Source organism: Pelophylax lessonae (assembly GCF_965119305.1).
Source record: "Pelophylax lessonae genome assembly, chromosome: 5".
Lineage (NCBI taxonomy): Eukaryota > Metazoa > Chordata > Amphibia > Anura > Ranidae > Pelophylax > Pelophylax lessonae.
Window position 1 is genome coordinate 161031672 of NC_138772.1, and position 14687 is coordinate 161046358.

Sequence of the window (14687 nt, forward strand, 5' to 3'; positions counted from 1 at the left end):
CAATACTCAGGCTTAACATATGCTATTTTTATGTAACTGATACTATGTTTCATATGGAATAAATGACACAGATTTTAACTAACTGTCAGAAGCTTTGTGAAGAAATGGATATATTTTCATAATTTTAATGTTGGAAACATGTATCTTTAGGATTGAATGAGCCTCAAAGATAAAGAGTCAACTTAAGGCCAAGAGTCATGCTTGTATTTCAACTTAAAACATTTTGTATTTGCAAATTAAGTTTCTACAGATCCCCTGATAGAACAATGAGTGCATTTTTCCACACTTTGAGCCTAGGAAAAAGCTGTTTTTATTCTTTCTAAATAAGACCGGGGTAATAAACCTTGAAACCAGCAAACATCAACTGACTTTCCAAGCCAAGTTAAAGTATGAAGGCACTATCTATCTATCTATATATATATATATATATATATATATATATATATATATATATTCAGGTAGGTTTATGAACAGAAATGATGAGCAAGGCTAGTTATCCAGTGACCAGCCATTGTCTCAGCTCTGATAAAGATAAACACAGAACGAGACCTTTACAGGAAGGAACTATTTTTCCTGGAACAATTTTACCAGCTAAAGGTATTCATATAAAGTCACTTCACAATCTCTATATTGCAAATCATCAGGACCCTGTGATTATATATATAAGCCAATGGATTATAAATGATTCTACCTGACAAATATAATGGACATATTCATATGATTGTAAATCAGAACACAGTATACATGGTGAAAGGGTACAAAAATATGTTCTACTGGCAAGATATTTCATCGCTGGAAAAAAAGGATGTTAATATGACTACAGTTTGTTTATTTGTAATCTATATTGTTAGAGAAATGTGTGTAACTGTATTCAATTAATAGTTTATAGGGTTAAAAGCATTTTATGTATTCAATTGCTATATTTGGAATTCCACCTCCTGATAAAACAATTATTACTGTTAAATATTTCTGCTACAAAAATATGTGCTCATACGTTAGCAGTTACCAGACCTCCTAAACATGAAATATATATATTAGAAATATCACATGGCCATGCACGTTATTATAATTGTTTTACAAAATTTTAGAACAGACATTCCCTGTCTTAGAATGACACCTGGTGCCTAAGAGAGGCAATGCTTGAACAAACAACAACTCAATATTTAGCCGCATGAACCAATGAACCAATGAAAAGAAATTCCACCTTCTGAGCTAGGCTTATAAAGATTTTTTTTAGCTTATTGTTCAGAATTGTATATAGTATAAGTGTAGGAAGCCATTGGGATCATTTCATTCATAGAGGAGAGACACCCATCCAATCACAATTCATCATCACGCCTCATCATCTAACACCTCAGGGATGCCGAGATGGAGCTCCAACCTAATAAAACGCCATTTAGGTAAGGCAGCCATTTTAGGAGACTCTGAAAATGACCATTGTAAGCCAACAGCCATTTTAAGAGGATAACTATAATACATTGAAATTTTACTGATTCGTTGCTTAGCTTGATAGGCCTATTAATATATTTCTTATGATATTTTGATTGCTCTTTCCCAATATTATAACCATTTACATTTTTCTTTAATTCTATTTTTGTTTTTCCAATTTTAATTATTGTATGTTTTTGTGCTATAGTAGCATACCATTTTTTTTACGTAGTTTAACGTTTATTCCTTCTACAGGGGAATAACCGTGGGACATTGTAAATGCAGACTATTGTCTGATCAATAGTTACATATGGTTATTTTGTCCACGGTGACAATTGAATTATTTGGTTTTATTCAGCACATAGCGATAGCCATACATTATCGAGTGTTATTACCATTTTATATTTTATGTATGATTATTGTGTCTATGTCCATCCACCAATCTATCTATTTATTGTGAATATTTGACTTAGTGAATTAATATTAATTTATTTCCATATTCAGTCTGTATTCATTGATCGATAGTTGGGTTCCTAAAGAAATCCTACAGGTCTAAAACTACTCAAAATAAGTAATCGTTCAGGAAATTCCTGACGCACAACCTATAACATAACTCAACGGCCAGATGAGTTTGGGGTAAAGGAAAGTGGGGGGGGGGGGGTTAATGCTAAAATGTAACTTTGCTGTGCATGGGAAAAGCACAGGCTCAATTAAAAAAAAATCATCCTGCATCGTCAACTCCCCTAGATGAGTCTGAGGAAGGCAAAGAAGCCCTATAAAGAATGTTATAACAAAGTGACACAAGCACCTAAAGTTCAATGAAGGAAAAAACATTCAAGAGGTGCTGGGATTTAGTAGTAAGATGATAAAAACATTTGTAAAGCTCACTGGCTCGGGTTAGGCTTCTCACAACAGACATGGCTATCTTCCAGTGGGTACTCAGCAGGTTACTAGAAAAAAAAAACATTCACTGATGGAAGGAGCACCAGACCAAAGGATAAAAAGCTAAAAAAACAACACATTTTGGGGTCAGAAAAAGGGGGGGGGGGAGTTTGATATTCCTTGATTTTCATTTTTTTTTTTTTTTTTTCTTTTCATGTGCACATGTAGGTGTATATTTATGTATGCATGTGTGTACACATATACACAATATATGTATGTTATCCATGATTTTCTATGATTGTTAGACTTATGATTATACTAGTCACATTTACATTGATAATATATTATGTTTTGTTGTAGCCCTGATGTTGAGTTTTCTGGATTTCCCTGCCTGTGCCATTCTGTACAAATTCACCTGAAAAAAGCTTCCTTCTTGACTTTTCCTGGATCAACACTCTAGTGTGCTTGTATTAATATTAATATATTTTTGTTGATGTAGCAATCAGACAATAAATTCACATTCGCTATAATTAAAAAGACTTCAGTAAGCACAGATTCCTAGAAGCATCACTAGAATCAATACATTGATTTATTATGCTGCTGCTTGACTTTTATTGCAAATTTTTTATTGTAAAAGTCATACAATTATTTAAAGGGGAAAAAAAGCAAGAACATATTAACATACAGCTGTTTAAACTATTTTAAAGAGCTTACAAAAAAAAAAAATGATCAATTAAGCAATACCCATCATTTTAAACCTCTGTGTTAATTTAGCAGACTGAACACATTATTTAAAAAGTGATTCAGAAATGACTAATATGTTGATGGATAGATACTCAATAGCGGAATTTGTAGAAAGACTTATTTTGTTGAAAAAAATGTTCAAAGGTAAGACCTGAATATTTCACAAGATTGTGTCTTCTGAGATTTATAATAATGCATTTTTACAAAGTATTTTCAGTGTACTAGTCATTTATCACATGAGATGTTGGCAGAAAATGCCTTGTAACATTAGGGAAAGCATGTTTAACACTTAACCAACATAAATAGATTAGCTGATTCAGAAGCAGGTATTTAGTTAAGAGGATGTTTGCCGTAGGCTATTGAAAACCAAGGGAGTGTTTGGTTATTTATGAATTCTTGAACCTGTATTTAAAATGTACAGTATGTAAACCACAACAGTGAATTATTTTCTCCCCTGTGATCTGTAAAATATACCATTGAAAGTGTTTTTCAAAAAATATTTATTGATCCAGTTACAAGTCTTGTACGCTAAGACTTTCCTGTGCTTTCTGCCTCTGCTGACTGTTATTGGTTACAATTTTTCCAGCTATTTTGGCAAACTACAGAACACCTCCCCCATGTTTTAAAGAAGAGGAGAGGATGGGGTGTTCTGCAGTCCTGTCCTAGGATGACAATTCTGCTCCTTGACAGAAACAGTACAATTAGTGCATTGTCACCCTAGGAATCGATGTGTGTTACTTGCAGGTTCAGTGAAATAAGGAAACAAAAACCTTCAATAATAAACAAATTTAGCAGCCACATCTAAGGACTGCTATTTAGAAGACGTATTTGCTCTTGGGTAAAAAAAAAAAAAATAGTACCCTTGTGATAAATGCCTAAGTGTTATGAGTTATGTTTTCATTTGTTTCAGGGGAATCCGGATTCCAACCATTTTGTTTTTACAGCAGCTGTGTATTTTTTCCTAATTTTTGATATATTTTAGGAGAGGTGACAGTAGAAATAGATAAAAAAATTGGATTTGAAGGAATCAGAATTAGTGTAATATTGGGCCAGTTTGCTCTGAATGGGAAAATCCACACTTTGAGAAGATGGGTCTACTAAGTAAACCGGTAAATTGGTAAACAAAAAATGTATACATTCACCTGGCCACTGTAAAGTGTGCAACAGACCCCCAAACCAGCAAGAAGGACAACAAAAAAATATATTATTTACTATGCAAAAGGTATGTTTTCTAAGATCTGGAACTATTGAAAGATAAGAAATATTTTCAGATTTTAGTCTGGCATCCAGGACAGCATTTATCTCTTGATATGCGGACCAAAAATATCCATTTATCCATAACAGTTTTTTTCTTTTTTAACTGGTGGCTTCAGCATTTTGCTGCAGAAATCTATTTTTTTACTTCTAATATTAATTATTCCAGAGGAAGCATAATTGTTTTAAAATGCTTCAAGTCATTTTCCCACTGTATAATATGGATAACTGGGAGTACAGTATACTTATTATAATTTTATAAGAGAGTTTGTTTACTTAACAAAGCAAGTGAGCAGCTGTAATAATAGAACACGAGTATATGGGGTCATACTGTATGTAAGATTGCATCACAAGTTCATTCTGTATGTAGCCAAGTGTTGAGCTACAACAATACGTCGAAAGAGACATTGCTCTTTACTTGCTTATCTCCCTCTACTAAGATGCTGAAGTTGTGTTGCACTGTTCTCCTCCAGACAGTGGATTATCCTCCAGTCAGTGGTGGCAGAGCTAAAGTCAAGTGAGTCGACTATTACAGAGTGCCTGGAACCCTGGGAGGTATAGTCCAAGATGACAGGCTAGTCAAAAGAATGACTGACTTTCTGAGCTACAGGTTCCAATAGACTCTGGGCAGCAGGAGGTTCCAAATGGGGGATTCTGTTAAATTATCCAGGACAGCCCACTCTCTTGGCGCCGCTGGAGTCCCATGTAGACACAGCTGTGAGGTACTCATCTGTCAGCAGAAAGCCAAGCCAACCAGACTCAAGCCCAAGTTCAAGAGCAGAGACATTGAAGGTTCCTCAGCCTTGCTACCTTTTCCACAGTTACTAAAACTGGTGAACACAGAATCTGGTACAGCTGTGCATAGGAGAGGGAGAGAGGGAGAGGGAGAGAGAGAGAGAGAGAGGTAGAGAGAGGGGGAGAGGGAGATGGAGAGGGAGAGGGAGAGGGAGGGAGAGAGAGAGAGACTCAAGGACTTTGGCTTTCTTGATGAAGGGTATATCTGGACAAAGCTGGGCTATGTGATGTCTGCCTGGAGGTTGTATCTGTACATAATGTTCTTGCTGAAGAGCAAAAATGGTTCGTTGACCACAAATCAAGGAGTTTGTGAATGCTTTTAATGACATGGGAAGTTTGGCATCTCTCACAGGGCCAGCTATGACTAAATGACATCTCCCAAAAGGCCTAATGCTACTTTTTAAATACTTGTCCTACATTTGTGCACTTTTGGGGTATTCTGCATCCATAAACCCATGCTTGAATTTAGTTAAACAATTAAAAGAGTACAATAACCACAGTGACTGGAGTCTTAACTACATTTCTCCCAACCGTGCACCAAGAACCACACCTTGAGATAGAAATGTTAGCCCGTTACACTACTACCTGCATCACCCCAAGATAAGTGCCACATATATTACTAGAAGAGAGAAATAAATGTTTATATTTGAAATTATCCTCCAATTTAAAATGTTATAGACTTTCTGTTTTCTTTAAAAGTCACATTTGTACTATTACATGCAGAGAATGTTCTCAGAGCTAAGATTGTTAAATTTGAGCTGACATTCTTCAGTTTTGATAGCTTGTCATTTTTAAACTGTCACATTCAGCAACAAGTAGTTCTAGGGCAGAAAAAGGATAAAAAACAGGAAAGTATAAGAGAAGGTCAAGCTAGAATGGAATGGAAAAATAAATTCACTGCTGTAATAGTGAATAAAATTACTGCACTATATTTTTGTAAATGCAAACACAATAGCCTGTGAGTTATTAAGCAATTATGAGGCTGGGCATTGTCGTGCACCAGGAGGAACTCAGGACCCACTGCAACAGCAAAGGGTCTGACAATGGGTCAAAAAGATTTCATCCAATATCTAATGGCAGTCAAGGAGCCATTGTTTAGCCTGTAGAGGTCTGTGCGTCTCTCCACAGATATGCCTCCCCAGACCATCACTGACCCACCACCAAACTGGTCATGCTAAACAATGTTACAGGCAGCATAACAATCTCCGTGGCTTCTCTAGACCCTTTCGCGTCTGTCACATGTGCTCAGAGTGAACCTGCTCTCATCTGTGAAAAGTACAGGGTGTCAGTAGCAGACCTGCCAATTCTGGTGTTCAATGGCAAATGCCAATCAAGCTCCACAGTGCCGGGCAATGAGCACAGGGCCCACTAGAGGATGTTTGGCCCTCAGGCCACCCTAATGAAGTCTGTTTCTGATTGCTTGATCAGAGACATTCACACCAGTGGCCTGCTGGAGGTCATTTTGTATGGCCGTGCTCATCCTGCTCCTCCTTGCACAAAGAAACAGATACTGGTCCTGCTGATGGGTTAAGGACCATCTTTGGCCCTATCCAGCTCTCGTAGAGTAACTGCCTGTCTTCTGGAATCTCCTCCATGCTCTTGAGACTGTGGGGGGTGGCAAAGCAAAACATCTGGCAATGGCATGCATTGATGTGCCATCCTGGAGGAGTTGGACTGCCTGTACAACCTCTATAGGGTCCAGGTATTGCCTCATGCTACCAGTAGTGACACTGACCCTAGTCAAATGCAAAACAAGTAAAAAAAGAGTCAGAAAAGATGAGTAGGGAAAGAAATTTCAGTGTCCTTCACTTGTAAACCATTTTGTTTTGGAGGTTGTCTCATTGTTGCCCATCTAGTGCCCCTATTGGTAATTTCATTAACACCAAAGCAGATGAAATTGATTAACAAACCCCTCTGCTACTTACCTGACCATATAAATATCTCAGGAGTTTAAATGACTTGATGCTACACTCTGATTAAAAAGTGTTCCTTTAATTTTTGTGAGCAGTGTACGTTTTAGCCAAGAATAACATATTTGCCCATGTATGTGAGAGCCCAATGTAGATCATTCATTTTAGTAGCACCTGCTTTAAACTACAAACTAGTAGTTCACACATAAGCAGGCTTCTGCTTGCTTATGTAAAAAAAAAAAAACTGAAATCCCATAAAATCCTTAGCTAAAAACACCCTGTACACAAAATAGAGAATGGAAAGAAATTCAATTAAGGAAGTAAAGTGTTCTTAATAGACTGATAATAATATGCAATGCCAATTTCCCAGCCATTTGCATCCAATGTGGTCAGGAGGTCTTTATAGTGAAGCTGTTTGCCTGCTTTCATTGCTTATGACCAGTACATCTGTCAGCTGATTCTTATATACACTAATACACTAAGGCTAGATTACTAATTAAACTAAGTGAAGATTCACCTCAATTATTCAGTCAATTTTCCAATTATGTGAAAAGCAAGATGCTTAACACAGCTACAATTTATTGGGTGAAGATTCTCAACATCTTAAGTAAATTAGCTTCACTACCTCATACCCCGTGCATTCCTTGTCTTAGCTCTGGATTCAGTTGCAACTTTTAAAGTCTTTACTGAATCTTAGTATTTGAAAAATACTAAGTCCGCCGGTCACTCGAGATTGTCCGCTGCAGAGGGAGAAAGGCAGGCGGCTGATGTAAACAAAGCCGCCTGTCATTCTCCCTGGTGTAACTGCAGAGATCATACGATCCTGCTATTTAGGATCGTATGTCTCTGTGGTTACATGAAAAGCCACGCCACTTTACAGTAAGAAGCACGCCCCTAGGGACACATTTAACCCCTTCCTCTCCAATAAAGTTAACCCCTTCCCTGCCAGTGTCATTTTACAGTAACAGTGCATATGTATAGCACTGATTACTGAAGTAATTTCACTGGTAACCCCAAAAGTATCAAAAATGTCATTCAAGGGTCCGATCTGTCCGCTGCAATGTCGCAGTCCCACAAAAAAAATCGCAGATCGCCGCCATTACTCGTTAAAAAAAAAAACACCAAAAATGACAGAAATCTTTCCCTTAGTTAGTAAACGCAATAATGTTTGGGCAAACCAATCAAAATACACTTATTGCAATTTTTTTACCAAACATATGTAGCAGAAAACAAATTGGCCAAAAATGTTAAAAAATTTTGATTTTTACATTTTTTTGGGGAATTTCATATAAAAAAATGTGAAAAATATTGTTATTTTTTCAAAATTGACACTCTTTTTTTGTTTATAGCGCAAAAAGTAAAAATCGCACAGGTGATCAAATACCATCAAAAGAAAGCTCTGTTTGTGGGGAAAAAAAGGGACATCAATTTCATTTGGGTACAGCATCACACGACCGCGCAATTGTCCGTTAAATTCACGCAGTGCCGAATCGCAAAATAGGCCCTGGTCAGGAAGGGGGTAAAATCTTCTGGGGCTTAAGTGGTTAATAATTTTTCTCTTGTAGATTAAAACTTAAATCATGCTGTCAGCAAAGAAATGTAGCCTGTTTACTAGATAGCTTTTGATTTTGACTACCAAGACTAATGCATGTGTTGGCAAGTGGATGATGTCAGATTCCAAACATCTGAAAAATAAGAATGCCATATTAGAAAGAGTCATTATCAGGTTGTAACACGAATGTGAGTGTTTAACAGGACTATGATTACAGCACATGTTGAAGTAGCAAGCTGAACACAATGACTTATCTGTCCTGCTGTCCTGAATGTATATAGTTCCTATTAGTTCAAATGTAAAGTGGGGAACTCAATGGATCTTCCTCACTGTTCTCTACTCAAAGCAGGATATATATATATATATGTATTCAATATATCGGATATTGAATCAGTTCTTAATGTTTATGTGGCCAATTAAGTATTCAGAACTGATTTATACTGAAATATACTGTAGATCAAAAACTTTAATATTAATTTGTATCTAAAGTCAAAACTTTGCTTTGAAAAGTAGGAAATGGAATAGAATGTTCATTAACCATTGTCACTGAGACAGAAAGTGATAGTAAAATTCAAAATTTTATAGTAGCCACTGGTGCAGAGGCAATCTTCCAGTGGGGGCCCCCATTGCGGTGATAAATCTCTGGAGAATTATCCTCACTTTGTAGATATTTCCTTTAACTTCCTTTAGCTTTTACGGTTAAGGGAGTAAATAGAATAACCCCATACTCTATCTAAAACTAATTGAAAAAAAGTCTTGGCTTTTCAAACACGTTTTAATCACAAAGAGGGACATTTTTAAAGGAAATGATACATGTAATTCAGATACAAGTTTCACCATGGATAAGATATACTTTAAAAATGCACTGAGGTTCTAGGATAACGAAACAAAAAAAGCCCCTCCCCTTTCCCCCAGGAGCAAAAAGTTGCACGCTTGTGATGCAATGTATATGTAAGGAATGTACTGTATATGAACCAATATGCTTACCAACAGGAGGAAGAAATCATAATTTCATAAACCAGTTTTTTTTTTTTTTATTATTGTCTACAATTAATTTTACCTAACGTAGATCAATAGGTTGCAAGGCAGATTTGTGAAAAAAAAAAAAAAAAAACCTTTATATATGAGCATGAGTACTTTTAGATATAAAAAATACTTTTAGATATATATTTAGATATACTGTATATACATAGTTGTGGATGTTAGTAGTTTTTTTATAGTGTGTATGAGCTTGTTTGTATTCGGTAGTGGTTCCAGTGTACTGTTTTCATAAACTGTACTGTATCAAGCTCCAATTATTCTGATTATTATTATTTTGTGACATTACAGCTACATACATATAGATATCATAAAACCCTTAGGTGAATGGTGATGCTTAAGGACACTGTAAAGCCATTAGAGTGATCAGGCTAACACAGTGAGGTTGATTTACTAAAATTGGAGAGTGCAAAATCTGGTGAAGCTCTGCATAGAAACCAATCAGCTTCCATTTTTTTTTAAGCTTAATTAAGTAAGCTGAAGTTAGAAGCTGATTGGATACCATGCATAGATGCACCAGATTTTGCACTCTCCAGTTTTAGTAAATAAACCTCACTGTGCTCAGTCGATCTGCAGGCAATACATACGTGGATTTAATAATTTATTTAGCACATGTTAATTTGGGACTAAGACATTTGTTCCGTTTTTTTCTATAAAAGTAGTAGCAGTTGCTTTTTTTTTTTCCTTTCATGATAATTACAAACAATGCTATAATTTGTTAGATGTCGTTATGGAGAATGGAAATATAAATTGTCTATATGTCAAATGTGTCTCCTATTTTAGCTATTGCTTTGTGTAATCTGGCTGGTGTATTAAGGTTGGAGATTACTTTGTTTTTTTTTTTTAAATATAAATACACATTAGAGGATAATGGGCTCCATTCACAAAGTGTTTTTTTCTTCTTTAAAATTTTCAGTAAAAGACCTCATTTTTTCTAAATATTTTTTGGCATTCACTAAAAAAACGCTATTACAATACTGCATGAGCTATTTTATGAAGTCATGTGGTATTTTAGTAGTGAAAACATGCGTCAATTTAACACCTGGCAGTAGTGGGAGTATTTATTACCGGTAGTAAAAACCACGTTGTTAAGGAGTGGGCGGCTGCCTGCGTCCTTAACAACCAGTAACTGTCATGGTTGTTAAGAAGCAGGTGGCTGCTGTGTCCTTAACAAGCAATGAGTCACCAGCTGTCAGCAGGGTTCCCTGCTGACATCTGAATGTAATGAAAAGAATTACTAACAATAAATAAAATCAGGGAAAAAATGGTTTTGTGTCCCACCCAAAATCCATACCAGACTTTTATCTGAGCTTGCAGCCTGACAGGTCAGGAAAGGGGGGGGGGTGAGAGAGCGCCCCCCTGAACCATACCAGGCCAAATGCCCTCAACATGGAGGGGTGCTTTGGGGCAGGGGGGCTCTACCTCTCAAAGTACATTGTTTGCATGTTAATGGGGACAAGGGCCTATTCCTCACAACCCTGGCTGATGGTTGAGGGGGTCTGCAGGAGGGGGGCTTATCAGAACCTGGAAGCTCCCTTTACCAAGGGGCCCCCAGATCCTGGTATCCAGCGTGCATCTTTTGTGAGCGAGCAAATTTCAGTGATTTTGCGTGCTGTTCTAGGTCGGGACATAATAAAAATACCACTGGGACAGTCAGAGCTAGTACATTTCATAATGGATAGCCTCTGAACTGTCCCAGGTCGTACTTACCTTTTAGAAGAAATACTTACCTTGAAAATTTCTTGTCCAGCGCTGCCATCTCAGGTGTGGGCAGCTGAAGCCAGGGCGTCCTCTTTGGTGTCCTCTTCATCCCAGAATGCCCTGCACCGGCCCCGCTCGTCAGTTCCGTTGCAGGCGTGTCATCCCTGCACAGCTTCTGGGCATGCCGTCCCTGCGCCAGAACTGACGAGTGGGGCCGGTGCAGGCGCATTGATTCCTGGGAGCGATGACGTTCGGGTCCCAGGAGTCAATGCAAGCAGGAAGAGACGGTGCGGGCCGCGACCGCAGAGGGAGGAAGTGGAAGGAAGGCAAGTATACTTTCTTCAAAAACAAGGTAAGTAAAGAAAAAAAAAATCGGGAGTATCCATTTGTTTTTTAGGGGATTTAAAGCAAGCGGATGGCCCAAAGTTGTTTTTGAGGCCGGAACTCCGCTTTAAACTTGGTCACTAAATTAGGGTAAATTGAGATGCAGGTCACTAAAAGCTTAAAGCAATAGTTTTGAGCATAATAAAGTGTACATAGTATATGGAAGAAAAAACAGCATACAAAATAAAAGACTCTATAAACAAAGAAGTGGGTTTGTTGCAAATGTAAGGGGCACAAGCTAATCTGGTATTGGGAGTGGTAAACCATACACAAGACAGGGACACCCAGAAACAGTCCAGACAGGTTTTTCTGCTCTTTTATCTAGCAAGGCAGCAAACAAACACAATTTCGATGCAGAGGGACTTACAGCAAGCCTGTAGCATAAACAAGCTAGCAGTACTTGTACCTTTTTAGTGTTCTGTCAACAGTCAGCCTTTTCACACAGCAACAGGCTCCCACAGCAGAGCGATAGCACCCTGAGCATCAGTCAGCTCACATATATAAAGGTCTATGCAAATCTTAGTCTAATAATGTGCTCTAGCTACCAGGTAAGATGTGGAAGTAGAAAATAAGGCTTTATCCCACCCAAAGCACTACAAAGACTCTGGGCTCCAGGACCCAAACTGAACTTATTGAGATCTGAGATCTTTTTTCTCTACATTAGTCATGTGTATATGAGAAACCAGTTGACACGTACACCACCCAAAATCCTGCCAGTTAGCACCTCAAACCATACAAGACCCATTTGGATTTTCCAGAGTTTGACAGAAAAAGGTCAAGTATATAGTGGAGTATTTTAATGGCCCCGGTGTTGCTTCATCACCATGGTTGTGGAACTCTGGACTTCAAAAAAAAGATTGCCATGCAAAAAGAAAAAAGTAGAGTGGGTGTAATAAAGTAGGGAGAAAAGAAGCAGTTACCTTCTGCAGGGTTAGACAGACAAGGAAACTGAAAATGTCATAAATGTATCTGAAATTCAAAGTTTTACTCATTCATTTTTCCAAAATGATAAGGTTATAATTTTGTACTATGAGGCTTTTCCTGGCTAATGACATTAAGAAACATTATTTGTCTTTCGTGGGAACTGTCTATATTTTGGTAGTAGGGATCGTGTCACATTTAAAACCAAGTACATTTTGACATTTTTGTTCAGCATATGCTGACAATATGAATATTGTTATATAACCCAGTTGGTAAAAAAAATAAATAAATCTTGCAATGTTATTTCTGATATTTATTTTGCAATATTGATTACATTTCTATGATGTGCCGTGCATATCTCCTTACATGATTGCATTCTAAATAAAGTATATGTGTAGGAAAAAAAAACATATTTAATATATTTCTGGTGTGTATGCACAACATCCCATTACTACCTAAAATACTACAAGTAAAGAAAAAACATCTGGTAATTATGCCACAATCTAGTAAGCTGCTATCTTCCTGTTGTTGACTGACAACACCGCCTGCACTGCACTTATATTCTAGGCTGTGTTTTCCGCCCTGCCTGAGTTCCCCCCTGCTGGTCTATAGAATTCTGCTTATCCTTACTCCTCTCAACATGCATACATTAATTTTGCATGCAGCAAAACAATGCTGCTGCCTTGACTCCCAAGACCCTGCCCACATGCTGAATATAAGGAAATGGCTCTTTGGAGATGTCGTTTTTGGGGTTGTTGCTACAATATTAGGAACTGATCTAGGGCACCCTGCTGATCCCTCCCAGTAGTTGTCACTGCAACAATGTTTAAGGCTTGGAGACATGTTTTAAGGAGTAATACAAGTTACTGAGCATATAGAAGAATTAGTGATCGTGCCACATCCTAGAGTTTGCTCTTGGTGGCGGTTCCCCATCCGGAGAGGACACCATGGACATGTAGTACAGAGCTGGTTAAAGGAAACCCATATATCATTTCTACATTGTATAACTTATGGGCTCAACCCAAATAGTTATATGAAAATGTTCTCAGCAATTTTAAGTGATTGATGGCAGCCAGGTTCTTACTATTCCTGGGCCAGCTTTATTTATATGATACCAAGCTCTGACTAGCCCATGAGTGTCCCTTCGTTACTAACTACCAATCATATTGCGGTGACTTTTGTCCTGCATAACTAATATACAGAATCCATCTACAACATTCACAATTAAGCTCCAGACGAAGCCTCTATATGAGGCGAAACATGTTGAGCAATTGAATTATTACTCTTTGTCACCATTATCTGACCCTGTGTTGGACGGTGCCTGCCATTGGACCGGCCACTGACAGGATCTCCGTGATGTTTTTATAGTTTTGGATATGGTTAACAGCATTGTATTTGTGTAGAATCAAATTGATTAGAACTGCTGTATGTTATACATACGATTGGTGAGCCATTTTGGGCCCTAATCGGTTTTATACTGTACATGTTTTCATTAGTTGTTTTTTGTTTTTTTGTTTTGTTTGTTTTTTATAGAATTTAAATAAATACTGATTTTAATTACATTGTGTGCCTGGAAAATCCTTCCTTCCCAATCTTCCATGTTCTCTATTGAGCGGGTGAATAAAATGGCTTTTCTGCCTGCCCACTGACCTTAAGTCAATAATCCTACTACCACCACTAAATGTGACAACTTCCTACCCAGGCCCTTGTTAGTTGCTAGAGCACTGATGTATGCATTTCTGGTCCCATTCAGCTATTCGCTGGGGGATTCCCTTGTTAGCAGCTGAACAAGGACGATGGGATGCTGGCTATGGGCATTTTTGGCAAATGATGTCAGCCTGTTTACATTGAACTGCTAGCCAAAGATCTGTCAGTTTCAATGAGAGTCTGCTGGGATAAGATCAGTGGCATGGACTATTGTTTTTGTGTTAAAAGGTACACAGAATTGGCTTTTAATTGATGATGGAACTACTACACCTTTGAATGATGTGATTGATGATGTAGTTATTCTGTGGTAAATGGGGATAATGAACCAATGCGCTAACCAGTGAATGAGTAGATAAAAATGTAAATGACTG

General features: G+C 37.6%; 1 protein-coding gene across 2 annotated transcripts in view; it reads right to left on the bottom strand.

Moving 5' to 3' along the window:
* Nucleotides 1-14687, bottom strand: part of GADL1 (glutamate decarboxylase like 1) — a 426922-nt gene that overhangs the window by 1354 nt on the left and 410881 nt on the right. The window lies entirely within an intron of this gene.